Here is a 16,567-nt window from a genome sequence, read left to right as displayed (position 1 = left end):
CGATTGGTACACCGCCCATGAATAATAGCTGGATGATAGCTATCCTTATGTACTCTAGTTTGTGGCTCAGTTAGTATGCCACCTTAGTTAGCTGAGTTTGGTTTGAGACCCACATATAGGGTTCTTCTTCTTTATACCTGAGTTCTTTTGGCTTTCACAACTAAGAAGAGGAAACTGTTTTCAGCTTCCACCTTTGTGTGTATTCCCCCATTGTGTATGTGAGAAAGCTGCAAGTGAGACTTCTTCCTTCTCTCCCACTATCTTCACATGGTATTAGAGCTTGGTTCATGGTAAGGACTCAAGAAAGCAAACCAAGTTTGCGGTGTCCTGGTAAGAGGACCAGTGTTGCTTTCCTATTCCGAGTTTGGGAGCAAATCTCTGCAGGTAGCACAGCCGAAAAGTGCAAGAGTGCATTGTCTCAGATTGAGATGCCCTTCGTGGTGTGGCGAGAGGGCAGTATATGCTGTGGGAGAAGGCGAAGCCCTTGGTGACTTTATTTTTCTGATTCGAGGCTATTTCCGGGCCCGTTTTGGAGGCGGAAGTTCTCCATAAGCACTGAGAAAAAGGCCCTGTTTTTGCTGTGCGACCACTGCTCTGCAGGTCGGTGAAAAGTTGCCACAGAAATTGCATCGTATGCCTGTGCGTAGAGATATTGGGAGTTATAGAATCATCCTTATTGCCTGTTGATGCAAAATCATCACTAGGAAGTGACTGTGTGGTCAAATACCACTTTCGTTAGTTTTGCAGATTTGCCCTTGTGAGGCAGAAGCTGTGTTTTTTGCAATGACAGAATATTTTGCACTGTTTTGTAATGGCGTCTAATTCTCTTTCACAGATTGTCATTGAAAAGCTTGACAAGAACAACTTCCAAGCATGAAAGTTTAGAATGACAAATTTCCTTATGGGAAAAGGCTATTGGGAGTTCATCACAGGAAATGAAGAATAATGTTCCCAATCAACAGGAAATGCAGGAATTTAAAGGATGGCATGAGAGAGCCAGAAAAGTTATGTACTGGCTGTCTATCAGTATTTCAGATTCTATGATTGTGCATATTCAGGATGCAAGTATGCCAAAGGAGGCATGGGATACTTTGGCAAAAATGTATAGCACAAATACACAAGCTAGGAAAATGCAGCTCAAGCAAGAGTTGCACAATGTGCAGGGAGAAAATATGAGCATCAATGACTACCACATGAAGGTGAAGAAAATTGCAGATGCACTTGCTTCCATTGGGTCGCCAGTGGAAGATGATGATTTAGTTTCTGTGACCTTGAATGGTCTAGGAAAGGATTATGCACAGTTCTGGACATCCATTGTCGTCCGTGAAAAATTTCCTGATTTTGAGAAGTTGTTTGCTCTTCTAATTTTTGAAAAGCAGAGAAATGGTGGTGCATCTTCTTCAGAAGGAACTTTAAAAGAAACTGTCTTCTACTCAAATGTTGGAAGAGGTAGAGGCAGAGGTAGAGCAGGCCGATTTGGAGGCCGTGGTAGAAATCTAGAATATGCAGCAAACTCAAGAAAACCAGTCCTATGGAGGAGGACGTGGTAACTCTAGAGGCAGGGGGAGCCAAAGAGGTCGTGGTGGATGGCAGAGAAGCCAAAATGTAAACATCAATGTTGAATGCTACTACTATGGTAAAATGGATCATATGGCTAAAGACTGCTATAAAAAGTAGAATGACATCATGAATGAAAAATTGCAGTAAGGGAATTATGCATCTTCTAGTAGACAAAGTGATGACAGAAATGAGCATCTGTTTATGGTGCAGCACATGACCAATTCTGTGACAAGTGCAGAAGAAAGCAATGATGTGTGGTATGTTGACTCAGGTGCGTCAAACCATATGACAGGTCATACAGAATGGATGCAGGATGCAACAAAAATGGAAAGACCAGGATTTGTGGAGACTGGTGATGATGTTGCACATCCTATTGTTGTGCAGATTGGTAAAATTCCTTTGTCTACGCAGGATGGGAAAAAGAAATACCGGTCTGATGTATTTCATGTCCCGAATATCACCAAGAATCTGGTTTCTGTTGCTCAAATGGTTGAGCAGGGCTTGTAGGTGAGATTTAATCCTCATGGATGCTTTGTTGAGGATATGAAAAATAACGGTCGCTTGATAGCAAAAGGAAAGAAGGCAGGATGTTTACGTTGGATGCGGACATGCCTGAATAGAGTGCAGCAATGTTTGCACATGGGACCGGTGTAGTTGTAGATATTGATATCTGGCATAAACGCATTGGTCATGTTAATGTACAGCGACTTAAATCAATGTAGGCCCAAAATATTATTGCAGGATTGCCTAAATTCAAGGTTGCAGAAATGCATAAGGTATGTGAAGCCTATTGATTTGGAAAACAGGCAAGGAAACAATTTCCTAGACATGTTCAAGAGAGTAAGAAGCCATTTGAATTAATCCACTCTGATGTGTTGACTAAAGCTGCATCTATTGGAGGCTGTCATTATTTTGTCACTTTTATTGATGACTACAATAGAAAAGCCTATGTTCATGTGCCAGATGAGTTGAGGTCCAAGTTGGATCCAAAAGCTGAGAAGTGCATCTTTATTGGTTATTTTCTGCAGCAGAAACGGTATAGATGCTATAACCCTTCTACTCGTAAGTTTACAGTGAGCAAAGATGTTATTTTTGATGAGATGAGCAGCTGGTATAAACTAGTAAATGTGATTGATGATGTAGATGCACAAAATGGTAATGTTGCACAGAATTCACAACAGCAATCACAAAATATTAGTGGACCTGCAAAGTCCTCTAGCAGTGGTTCACATACTTTGCCATGGACAGACAGATCCTCAAAGCAATGCAGATAGTGGTATGCAGGTATCACGAAAAGAAAAAGAGAAGGTAGATCAGCCCATGTTTGATGTGAATGCAGTCACTCTTATGTGGATGGTGAATCCAGTGGCTCAGAACAGAGCATTGATGATGAGTTGGGTATTCCTTCTGTTGTTACACCTGGAGTAAGGAAGACCAGGGATGTTTTGAGAGCTTTTGGAAGTGAGCCTATTTTGCGCAGGTTTACCAGAGCTAGGTATCCTGTGGATAGTTTGAAATATGATTTACAGCCATTCACTATGCCTATATGGTCAAAGTGATATAGGAACCAGAACCCACTTCTTTTAAGCAAGCCATGGGAAAAGAAAAATGGAAGAAAGCCATGGACGAAGAAATGGATGCCTTGGACGCAATTGCTACATGGGAATTGGTGCCTTTGCCTAAAGACAAGAATGCAATTGGCTGTAAGTGGGTTTATAAGGTGAAGCACAATGCAGATGGTTCTATGAACAAACACAAGGCAAGATTAGTTGTCAAGGGGTATGCATAGACATATGGCATTGATTATGAAGGAACATTCAGTCCGGTTACAAGGATGACAACCGTAAGAGTAGTCATTGCTATGGCTGCATCAAAGGGATGGTCTTTACATCAGATGGATGTAAATAATGCCTTCTTGCATGGTGATTTGCAAGAAGAGGTCTTTATGGAGCAGCCACCAGGTTATGTTCATGCTATTCATCCTGAGTTTGTTTGTAGGTTGAAGAAATCCTTGTATGGCTTGAAGCAAGCACCTAGAGCATGGTCTGACAAGATAGGACAGTATCTTGTCACTATTGGCTTTCAGATTTCCAAGGCAAATTTCTCACTTTATGTGAGAAAAACAGAGAAAGGTATTATGCTGCTTGTCATTTATGTTGATGATTTGATCATCACAGGTGATAGTGATGAAGATATCCTTCATATGAAAATGCTATTGAAGCAGAAGTTTGAGATGAAGGATTTGGGAGAGCTGTGTTATTTCTTGGGCATTGAGGTGATTAGATCACCAAGTGGGATACGGCTCTTGCAGAGGCAGTATGGATTGGACATGCTATCCAAATATGGGATGATAGGCTGTAAGCCTATTTCAGTTCCTTTGGAGCAGAATGTGAAGCTGAGCGCAGATGCAGGTGAGCTTCTGGAAGACCCTACTATGTACAGACACATAGTAGAAAGTTTAATTTATATAACTATTACCAGGCCAAATTTGAGCTATGCTCTGTTGGATTGGTAAGTCAGTTTATGCAAGCTCCAAGGAAACCGCATTTGGATGCGGCTAGACGCATACTCAGGTATGTGAAGTCCACATTGCAGTATGGACTATTTTATGAGACTGGGGTTCAGATACAATTGCATGGATACACTGATGCTGATTGGGCTAGTAGTATTTCTGATAGACGATCTACCAGTGGATATGTGTTCTCTTTTGGGAGTGCTGCAGTCACTTGGAGCAGCAAGAAACAGCCTACAGTTGCCTTGTCGAGCACAGAGGTTGAGTACAGGGGTGCAGCAACGACTGCATGTGAGGTAGCTTGGTTACATAAGCTAATTTATGATATGCATCAGTCTATAGATGGGCTAGTTGTCATTTATTGTCGCAACATGAGCAGTATACACTTGGCAAATAACCCAGTCTATCATGCTAGAACAAAGCACATTGAGGTGCATTATCACTATGTGCGGGATAAGGTTTTACTAGGTCTTATTGATCTAGTTTATGTTAGCACACAGAGGATCAGGTAGCTGACATATTCACGAAGGCATTAGACGCAGAGAAGCTGCGCAAGTTCAGAGACCTGCTTAGTGTGCAGAAATTGGGATTGAGCTCGAGGAGGAGTGTTGAGATATCGAGCTCCACTCGTGATATGCCAGGGTGACCGTTGTGCATTTATGTCACCGACTTGTTAGCTGCAGATGCGGTTGGTACAACACCGCCCATGAATAATAGTTGGATGACAGCTATCCTTATGTACTCTAGTTCGTGGCTTAGTTAATATGCCACCTTAGTTAGCTGAGTTTGGTTTGAGACCCACATATAGGGTTCTTCTATTTCTTTGTACCTGAGTTCTTTTGGCTTTCACAACTAAGAAGAGGAAAACTGTTTTCAGCCTCCACCTTTGTGTGTATTCCCCCATTGTGTATGTGAGAAAGCCATAAGTGAGACTCCTTCCTTCTCTCCCAGTATCTTCACAGGGAGGGCAACTCACACACACACACATCTCTTCAGTCCCCTTATGAGTTCTTTCGAGCCTCATTACGAGGAGTATTTGGACATCTCTTGGTTTGAACTTTTCTTTTACTATTTCTACTTCATAGGGCATTGGATCTTTTCTAGAGCACTGCCCTGTTGCAAAATGGTTGCTTCATAATATAATGTTCTTAGTTTCACCAAATACACACACACACACTTCCTATTCACATACACACACACATCCCCCCCCACACACATTCTCTCTCTCTCTCTCTCTCTCTCTCTCTCTCTCTCTCTCTCTCTCTCTTTAGTTGCATTAGTCTCTATTATTCCTTAAATTCTCTATATTTTTTCTTTTAATTTCTTGTTAATTTTCTTTCAAATTTTTAATTTTTTAAATTTTCCTCTTAAATTTTCTTTATTATTCCATTCCCTTTTTCTTTTTATCCCTCCTTTTTTTATTTCTATTTTTTTCTATTTTAGTTATGTCCTAGTCTAGTCTCTATATATGTGTATTTATTCATAATTCTTATGTTATTTTCTACCTAATCAACCATAATGTATTATAAAGTCCTAGTTCCCTAACCTTATTAACCATGTTTCATAATTTCCTTTTGTTAATTCATTTTGGTAGTCTTGCTCTAATTATTCCTTGTGCCCTTATCTTCCAATTAATCTATTATGTCTAAATCCACCCCCCCCCACCAATCGCCGCACGTTTTTCTCCCAATTGGCACTCAAATGTATCCCTAGAGCCGCCTAAAAGGCTCGCCTCTCTAGAACATATATATATATATATATTAATTTAAAAAAATAGCCGACTTATATTATATAAAAAGGGATGGATCAACCCCTCAAAATGGCAAAAAAAAGACCCTATTACTAAAAATGAGAAGGGGGAGCTGAATTAAGGACGTGCGTCCACGCACGGCTGCGCTTAAAGCAGACCTAAACTACCCGCCACCGAGACTAGACAATGACTGGTGATCAGGTCATTGGAGGCTAAGAGGACCGCAAAATCCAATAGGAGGGCTTTGCCCTTTGCTAAGATACTAGGCTCTAAGATGCACACCTGTTGACTATAGTTGAATGCTCTGCAGTTTCGTGTTTTCCATTAAGGCCACTAGAAAAGCAGCTCTAATATGCGGCCAGGCACCCATGAGCGTGGATGGAATGCCTTTCACCTCCCCCAGAAGTGCACAGCGCCAATTCTTCAAAAGCTTGAACTGGGACATGAATCCCGAGACATGGATTGCTCTTTCCACCTTGCTCCAAACTGCACGGTGTTGAGATATCGAGCTCCACTCGAGATATGCCAGGGTGACCGTTGTGTACTTATGTCACCGACTTGTTAGCTGGAGATGCGGTTGGTACACCGCCCACGAATAATAGCTGGATGACAGCTATCCTTATCTACTATAGTTTGTGGCTCAGTTAGTATGCCACCTTAGTTAGTTGAGTTTGGTTTGAGACCCACATATAGGGTTCTTCTATTTCTTTGTACTAGAGTTTTTTTGGCTTACACAACTAAGAAGAGGAAAACTGTTTTCAGCCTCCACCTTTGTGTGTATTCCCCCATTGTGATTGTGAGAAAGCCTCAAGTGAGACTCCTTCCCTCTCTCCCACAATCTTCACATGGTATCAGAGCCTTGTTCGTAGTAAGGAGCTCAAGAAAGCAAGCCAAGTTCGTGGTGTCCTGGTAAGAGGATCAGTGTTGCTTTCCTATTTCGAGTTTGGGAGCAAATCTCTGCAAGTAGCACAACCAGAAGTGCAGGAGTGCACTGTTTCAGATTGAGACGCCCTTCGCGGTGTGGCGAGAGCGCAGTATATGCTGCGGGAGAGGGCAAGGCCCTTAGTGACTTTATTTTTCTGATTTGAGGACGTTTCGGGGCCCGTTTTGAAGGCGGAAGTTCTTCGCAGGCACTCAGAAAAAGGCCCTATTTTTTGCTGTACGACCACTGCGCGGCTAGTCGGTGGAAAGGTGCCGCAGAAATTGCATCGTATGCCTGTGTGCAGAGATATTGGGAGTTGCAGATTCATGCCTATTGCCTGTTGATGCAAAATCGTCACTAGGAAGTGACTGTGTGGTAAAATACCACTCTCGTCGGTTTTGCAGATCTGCCCGTGTGAGGCAAAAGCTATGTTTTTTGCAGTGACAGAATATTTTGCAGTGTTCTGTAATGGCATCTGATTCTCTTTCACAGATTGTCACTGAAAAGCTTGACAAGAACAACTTCCAGGCATGGAAATTTAGAATGACGAATTTCTTGATGGGAAAAGGCTATTGGGAATTCATTACAGGAAATGAAGAAGAACCTGTTCTTCCTAATGTTCCCAGTCAACAGGAAATGCAGGCATTCAAAGGATGGCATGAGAGAGCCAGGAAAGTTATGTACTGGCTGTCTATCAGTATTTCGGACTCCATGATTGTGCATATTCAGGATGCAAATACGCCAAAGGAGGCATGGGATACTTTGGCAAAAATGTATAGCACAAATACGCAAGCCAGGAAAATGCAACTCAAACAGGAGTTGCACAATGTGCAGGCATTCAAAGGATGGCATGAGAGAGCCAGGAAAGTTATGTACTGGCTGTCTATCAGTATTTCGGACTCCATGATTGTGCATATTCAGGATGCAAATACGCCAAAGGAGGCATGGGATACTTTGGCAAAAATGTATAGCACAAATACGCAAGCCAGGAAAATGCAACTCAAACAGGAGTTGCACAATGTGCAGAGAGAAAATTTGAGCATAAATGACTACCACATGAAAGTGAAGAAAATTGGAGATGCACTTGCTTCCATTGGGTCGCCAGTGGATGATGATGATTTAGTTTCTGTGACCTTGAATAGTCTAGGAAAGGATTATGCACAGTTCCGGACATCCATTGCCGTCCGTGAAAACTTTCCTGATTTTGAGGAGTTGATTGCTCTTCTAATTTCTGAAGAGCAGAGAAATGGGGGTGCATCTTCTTCAGCAGGAACTTCAAAAGAAACTGTCTTCTACTCAAATGCTAGCAGAGGTAGAGGCAGAGGTAGAGGAGGCCGATCTGCAGGCCATGGTAGAAATCAGAATATGCAGCAAATGCAAGAAAACCAGTCCTATGCAGGAGGACGTGGTAACTCTAGAGGCAGGGGGAGCCAAAGAGGCCATGGTGGATGGCAGAGAAGCCAAAATGCAAACAACAATGTTGAATGCTACTATTGTGGCAAAATGGGTCATATGGCTAAAGACTGCTACAAAAAGCAGAATGACATTATGAGTGGAAAATTGCAGCAAGGCAATTATGCATCCTCTAGTAGACAGGGCGATGACAGAAATGAGCATTTGTTTATGGTGCAGCATATGACAAATTCTGTAACAAGTGCATAAGAAAGCAATGATGTGTGGTATGTTGACTCGGGTGCGTCAAACCACATGACAGGTCACACTGAGGATGCAAGAAAAATGAAAAAACCAGGATTTGTGGAGACTGGTGATGATACTGCACATCCTATTGTGCAGATTGGCAAAATTTCTTTGTCTATGCAGGATGGGAAAAAGAAATACTTGTCTGATGTATTTCATGTCCCGAACATCACCAAGAACCTGGTTTCTGTTGGTCAAATGGTTGAGCAGGGCTTGCAGGTTAAATTTAATCCTCATGGATGCTTTGTTGAGGATATGAAAAATAACGGTCGCTTGATAGCAAAAGGAAAGAAGAAGGGCAGGATGTTTACGTTGGATGCAGACATGCCTGAATTGAGTGCAGCAATGTTTGCACATGGGACCGGTGTAGTTGCAGATATTGATATCTGGCACAAACGCATTGGTCATGTTAATATACAGCGACTAAAATCAATGCAAGCCCAAAATATTGTTGCAGGATTGCCTAAATTTAAGGTGCAGAAATGCACAAGGTTTGTGAAGCCTGTCAATTTGGAAAACAGGCAAGGAAACCTTTTCCTAGTCATGTTTAAGAGAGTAAAAAACCATTGGAATTAATCCACTCTGATGTATGGACTACAAAAGCTGCATCTATTGGAGGCTGTCACTATTTTGTCACATTTATTGATGACTTCAGCAGAAAACTGTGGGTGTATTTTATGAAAAAGAAAAGTGAAGTGTTTGGGCACTTCAAAGCTTTCAAAGCTATGGTTGAAAAAGAAACAGGCCTACAAATAAAATGCCTAAGGTCAGATGGAGGGGGAGAGTACCTCTCAAATGAGTTTGCAAGGTTCTTGCAGGAGCATGGTATAAAGCAGCAATATTCATGCAGTCATACCCCACAGCAAAATGGAATTGCAGAAAGAAAAAACAGGCATATTGGAGAGGTGTCTCGGGCTATGCTAAATGAAAAAGATCTACCAGATTATTATTGGGCTGAAGCAGTTGCTACAGCAGTCTATATAATGAACAGGACTCCCACTGCAGCAATACATGACATGACGCCAGAGGAGATGTATACTGGTAGGAAACCAGATATTTCTCATTTGAAGATTTTTAGTTGCATTGCTTATGTCCATGTGCCAGATGAGTTGAGGTCCAAGTTGGATCCAAAAGCTGAGAAGTGCGTCTTTATTGGTTATTCTCTACAGCAGAAAGGGTATAGATGCTATAACCCTTCTACACGTAAGTTCACAGTGAGCAGAGATGTTATTTTTTATGAGATGAGCAGCTGGTATAAACCAGTAAATGTGATGATTGATGTAGATGCACAAAATGGTAATGCTGCACAGAATGCACAGCAGCAATCACAAAATATCAGTGGACCTGGAGTGTCCTCTACCAGTGGTTCACATACTTCGCCATGGACAGGCAGATTGAGATCAGGAGAATCCCCTCAAAGCAATGCAGATAGTGGTACGCAGGTATCACGAAAAGGAAAAGAGAAGGTAGATCAGCCCATGTTTGATGTGAATGCAGGTCACTCTTATGTGGATGGTGAATCCAGTGGCTCAGAACAGAGCATTGATGATGAGTTGGGTATTCCTTCTATTGTTACACCTGGAGTAAGGAAGACCAGGGATGTTTTGAGAGCACCTAGAAGTGAGCCTATTTTGCGCAGGTCTACCACGATTAGGTATCCTGTGGATAGGCTGAAATATGATGGATTTACAGCCATTCACTATGCCTATATGATCAAAGTGATACAGGAACCAGAACCCACTTCTTTTGAGCAAGCCATGGGAAATGAAAAATGGGAGAAAGCCATGGATGAAGAAATGGATGCCTTGGATGCTAATGCTACATGGGAATTGGTGCCTTTGCCTAAAGGCAAGAATGCAATTGGCTGCAAGTGGGTTTATAAGATCAAGCACAATGCAGATGGTTCTGTGAATAGATACAAGGCAAGATTAGTTGTCAAGGGGTATGCACAGACATATGGCATTGATTATGAAGAAACTTTCAGCCCGGTTGCAAGGATGGCAACCGTAAGAGCAGCCATTGCTATGGCTGCATCAAAGGGATGGTCTTTACATCAGATGGATGTAAAGAATGCCTTCTTGCATGGTGATTTGCAAGAAGAGGTCTTTATGGAGCAGCCACCAGGTTATGTTCATGCTATTCATCTTGAGTTTGTTTGCAGAGGTTGAAGAAAGCCTTGTATGGCTTGAAGCAAGCACCTAGAGCATGGTCTGACAAGATAGGACAGTATCTTGTCACTATTGGCTTTCAGATTTCCAAAGCAGATTTCTCACTCTATGTGAGAAAAACAGAGAAAGGGATTATGCTGCTGGTCATTTATGTTGATGATTTGATCATCACAGGTGATAGTGATGAAGATATCCTTCATGTGAAAATGCTATTGAGGCAGAAGTTTGAGATGAAGGATTTGGTAGAGCTGCGTTATTTCTTGGGCATTGAGGTGATTAGATCACCAAGTGGGATACAGCTCTTGCAGAGGCAGTATGGATTGACATGCTGTCCAAATATGGGATGACAGGCTGTAAGCCTATTTCAGTTCCTTTGGAGCAGAATGTGAAGCTGAGCACAGATGCACGTGAGCTTCTGGAAGATTCTACTATGTACAGATGCATAGTAGGAAGTTTGATTTACATGACTATTACCAGGCCAGATTTGAGCTATGCTGTTGGGTTGGTAAGTCAGTTTATGCAGGCTCCAAGGAAACCGCATTTGGATGCGGCTAGACGCATACTCAGGTATGTGAAGTCCACATTGCAGTGTGGACTATTTTATGAGGCTGGGGTTCAGATACAGTTGCATGGATACACTGATGCTGATTGGGCTGGTAGCATTTCTGATAGACGATCTACCAGTGGATATGTGTTCTCTTTTGGGAGTGCTGCAATCACTTGGAGCAGCAAGAAACAGCCTACAGTTGCCTTGTCGAGCACAGAGGCTGAGTACAGGGGTGCAGCAATGGCTGCATGTGAGGTAGCTTGGTTGCATAAGCTACTCTATGATATGCATCAGTCTACAGATGGGCCGGTTGTCATTTATTGTGACAACATGAGCAGTATACACTTGGCAAAGAACCCAGTCTTTCATGCCAGAACAAAGCACATTGAGGTGCATTATCACTATGTGCGGGAGAAGGTTTTACTAGGTCTTATTGATCTAGTTTATGTCAGCACAGAGGATCAGGTAGCTGACATATTCACGAAAGCATTGGGCGCAGAGAAGCTGCGCAAGTTCAGAGACCTGCTTGGTGTGCAGGATTTGGGATTGAGCTCGAGGAGGAGTGTTGAGATATCGAGCTCCACTCGAGATATGCCAGGCTGACCGTTGTGTACTTATGTCACCGACTTGTTAGCTGGAGATGCGGTTGGTACACCGCCCACGAATAATAGCTGGATGACAGCTATCCTTATCTACCATAGTTTGTGGCTCAGTTAGTATGCCACCTTAGTTAGTTGAGTTTGGTTTGAGACCCACATATAGGGTTCTTCTATTTCTTTGTACTAGAGTTTTTTTGGCTTACACAACTAAGAAGAGGAAAACTGTTTTCAGCCTCCACCTTTGTGTGTATTCCCCCATTGTGATTGTGAGAAAGCCTCAAGTGAGACTCCTTCCCTCTCTCCCACAATCTTCACACACGGGAGATAACACAACTCCATAACAAATGCCTCAAGGATTCCATGGCCACCCCACACAGTGGACAGTCAGGGGATATTTTGTAGGATCCCGTAGGATAGAATAGATGCATCTTACAAGAGGTGTGAGAGCACAATGAAAGAAAGATGATAGTTCTCTATTATGATTGTGAGAGAGAGGTCTCTCTCTTATAGAAAGGGGGAGAAGGTAATACCTTCCCTACACAAGTGCAATCAGCCCCTACATCAGTGGGATTGCCTTTGTCTTACATCATCACTTAGGTCACACACACTAGACACATCATAGCACTTGATGTGCCTTTACAACACACACAAACACACATGTGACTCCCCTAGATGCACACATGCACCATAGAGCAAGCCCTTGATCATACTTACCCCAACAAACCCCCCCTCAAGGGGTTGCCTCTTGCAGTGTCAAGGATATATCTAGTCTCATAGTTTCTCATGCCATCTCATGGTGGCCAAGGATTACTCTATGGCTAGGATCTCATGCTAGCAAGGGTTCCCAAGGGTGTGAGGTTCACAGAAATGGGATAGTCAAAACACATATCACATGGCCTACATCATATGGTGACCAAAGGTGATTTACATAACATATTCTTTTTGGAGTACTACTCCAGGCAGAGAACCTCAAAATTTGACCAAGTGATGATAAACAAAAAAGACAAAGTGCCTAAAAAGCATAGTCTTCATCATGTGGAGACTCATCAAATGAAAGTAGATTGGCAATTTCTGACTTTGTAGTTTCTTCCTTTTTGGCTTTAGAATACTTTTCATGGTGATTGTTTTTCCCATAATGTTTGCATGGATTGATCTTGAAGCAATCTTTTGAGAGGTGATTAGTCTTCTCACAATGTTTGCAAGGTGAAAACTTGCCCTTCTGAACTTTTATGGCATAGGCTGTGTCATTGCCTCTCTGGTAGACTGTGTCATTGCCTCTCCGGAGTTCCATGTGTCTTTCTTCTTCTTGAAGAGTAGTAATAAGACCTTTAAGAGTAGGAATTAGGAAGATTTTCAGAGTGGTAACAACATGATCATAATCTTCAGGCATACTTTTGAGCAATACTGCCATTGCATCATCTGTAGTGATTGGAGAGTTGATAGAAGCAAGTTGAGTCATGAGACTCCACATATAATTGACATGAGCCATCTTCAATTCAAAGAAAGCAATCTTAAGTGACAATTTTGAGATGCTAGCACCAAAAATAATGTCAAGCTTCTGCCAAGCTTCAGAAGGAGACTCTAAATCAGAAATGTGATTAATATAGTCATCTCCTAGGCTAAGGGCAATGATGCCATAGGCTTTCTCCTCTCTAGCAGGATCTCTTGCTGGATGTGTCGGAGCTGAGGATTCTCCAGCATTAGAGATTGTTGAAGTAGTTGAAGCAAGTTTGACAAGCCCCCAGAGGTTTTCCCTCATCAATGCAAACTTAACCTTCATCTGCCATGTGTGAAAGCCTTTACCATTGAACTTATCCATATTCAAGATGGTAGCCATGAGAGGGTCTAACCCAAAATGGGCAATGTCCACTCTCTTACAAGGCTAGAAAGAGTTGAAGAGCTTCAAAATACAAGCATTTAGAGTAGCAAAGACTTGTAACCAAATTCCATACTACAAATCAATGATGCTTTCACTTGCATGCTTCATAGAGGTGGCTAAATGACAGTATTCCAAGCAAATCCAGGTGTAGCAACTTAAAGTAAAGCTGTAGCCATAGTTGTACTGATGCTATTCAACACTTTAAAATATCAGAAATGCTAAAGTAGCATCTAATGTAGCATCAAACTCTCAACATTGTCAAAACTGTCCAAAACAGAGACCAGAACTTGGAGGGCTTGTATCTCACTCTTCAAAGCAAAGAAAAGAGGGCTTTCTAGGTAGAAACAAAGCTGGTATACCAAAGAAGAACCATTGAGGAGGAGAGGCGAAATACCGCGTCACGTCACCATAGCCAGCAGCTTGAAAGTCGATTGGTTTTTTTGCTGTTTCTCCCTCCCTTGACCATTTCCCTTCAAATCTGGATAGGAGCTAGCTCATACTGTTATGCAAGCTTGGCTCAGAGGAATTTTGGAATGGCTGCTCCAGCAAGTCGCATTGCAAGAAAAGGCGTCAGGATGAAAACGACTGTTGCGCAGTTTCGTGGGCAGCATTCTCTAATTCCTCTGACGTGGAAGTTCGCCCATATGAAGGTTTCTCAAGCCAGAAGGACCCTAAGAATGGTTGCTTGTAGGTGGTGAACTTAGCTCTCAAAGATTTGGGGAAGAAGGAGGGATGCCAAAATGGTGTGCAATGGGCTAGAAAATACCTCATAGCGTGGTGTTTCTGTGTGTGAAATCATGGTTCAAACAGGGTCCAGTTTGGGTCTCAAACGGATGAGCTACAAGGGGTTAAAGAAGGGGAAAAATGGAGCTTTTTTGTGGGGGGGGAGGGGGGGGGCTTGGTCTTAAGGTTTGGTGTGAATGGACTTTAAGTCTAACTGAGGGGTAGTAATTTACCCAGCTCATTTGATCTAACTGGAATAATTAGTCTAACTAACCTAACTATCTAGTTAGATGCCTAACCTTTAGTCTAACCTAACCTAGTTATGGTTAAACAGACTACTGCAGCTAAGTAAACTACCCACAGTTAGTTGAGCTAACCTAGTACAGTCAAACTAACCTAGCTATCTAGTTAGTGTAACTAACCTACAATTAAACTAACCTAACTGCAAGTAACTAGCCTAAAGTTAACCTAACTAACCTAGGTTAATGTATCCTAACCAAGGTTAGTCCTAGGGTTAGGTTAGGTTTTTTTTTCTTTTTCTTTTTAAAGGTAGTGGGGGGGGTGTCGTGCAGGCAATGGGAGGTTGTGAGGGGGGGGGGGTGTTTTTGCAAACGGGGGGGGGGGGGAGGGGGGAGGGGAGTAGGGAGGTGTGGAGTGGAGTGGAGGGAGGTGTGGAGTGGAGGGGAGTGGAGGGGGGAGTAGGCGGGCGGTGAGGGAGGTGTGGAGTGTGAGGCAGTGGCAGAGATGAGGTGGGGCGCCACAGAGGAGGTGGAGGCGGAGCGTGAGGCGAGCGTCGCCGTTGGCGGGGCGAGCATTGTGCCACCCTAGGTGAGCACTGTGCACGAGCACCGTTGCCCATCACAGCAAGGGCTTTAAACCTTTCTTAATAGGTTAGAACGTAGGGTGGTTTAGTTTGTGGAGTGGCCAGAGAGAGAGAGAGAGAGAGAGAGAGAGAGGGGGGGGGGTAGTAGAGAGAAAGGGAAAAAAGAGAGAGAAAGAGGGGGGGTAGAGATGGGGGGGGTGTGGGGGTGGAGATGGGAGGGGGGAAGGGAAGGAGGGGGGGGTGGTGGAGATGGAAGGGGGTGGTTTTGATGGAGGGGAGGGTGGTGGAGAGGGGGGTGGTGGAGATGGAGGGGGGGAGGGGGTGGTGGTGGAGGGGGAGGTGGAGATGGAGGAGGGGATTGGGGGGAGGGAAGAAAGGGTGGTGGTGGAGGGAGGGGGGGGGGGGTGGAGGGAAGGGGGGGGGGAGAATGGAGGGAGGGGGGGGAAGAAAAGGGGTGGTGGTGATGGAAGGGGGTGGTGGAGATGGAGGGGAGGGTGGTGGAGAGGGAGGTGGTGGAGATGGAGGAGGGGGGGGGGGGGAAGAATGGAGGGAGGGGGGAAAAAAGGGGGGGGGAAGTAGAGGGGATGGTGGAGGAGGGAGGAATGGTGAAGGGGGAGGTGGTGGGGGGGGGGGGAGAATAGAGGGAGGGGGGAAAAAAGGGGGGGGGAGGGGATAGTGGTGGAGAGGGAGGGGGAAAAAGAAAAAAGGAAAAAAACTTGACGGATGAAAAACTTTGACGGAAATCCAAAGGAAGGAAGAGATGGTCACCTCAACGCTCTCCAAGTCTTTCTCGATGTAATGGGATTGTTGAGGACCAATGGACAGTGGGTGGATGGCTAGGTTATCGCTATGAGATGGGCTCGAAGTAACTTACCATGTGAGGATGGGAGTAGGGTGGTGGTCGATGAAGAGGGAGGAGTATCTTGCGTAGGGCTCCGAATGGGTAAGAGGACAGAGGCAAGATGTGAAAGATGAAGAATGAGGGGGCGGAGTGGGTTTTTATAGGAAATGGGTTTAGGTTTAGGGTTAAACCCTAAACTCTTCCCGAGCTGTAACTTTTTATGGTTAGCTCAGATCGCTCTTCTGTAAAAGGAAATGATCAAAATTGCAAGCTCTACGCCTTCGTGTCCAATACCTAGCCCAATTGTTTATCATGTGGCTTCTTTTTAAGAAATAAAGAAAATTTCATAAGGTTGTAACCTAAGGTTGATGCTTGGGGTTGATATGTTTGGCTAGAGTTGGAAAAAAAATTTACTCCCCTTGCCCTTGAGTGTTATGTTCATGAAAATTCATAGTAGTTTGTTTTTTTTTAATACACATACCTGCTGATGTCTGTTGGTGGTGAGGCATCCCCATATATAGCCTCGCATTTACCTCCATAGGTGT

Source organism: Dipteris shenzhenensis, chromosome 1, assembly GCF_047967505.1.
Source record: "Dipteris shenzhenensis isolate YYH24624 ecotype China chromosome 1, Dip_SZ_1.0, whole genome shotgun sequence".
Lineage (NCBI taxonomy): Eukaryota > Viridiplantae > Streptophyta > Polypodiopsida > Gleicheniales > Dipteridaceae > Dipteris > Dipteris shenzhenensis.
The sequence above is the reverse complement of the archived record's forward strand: the minus strand, read 5'-3'. Positions refer to the sequence as shown.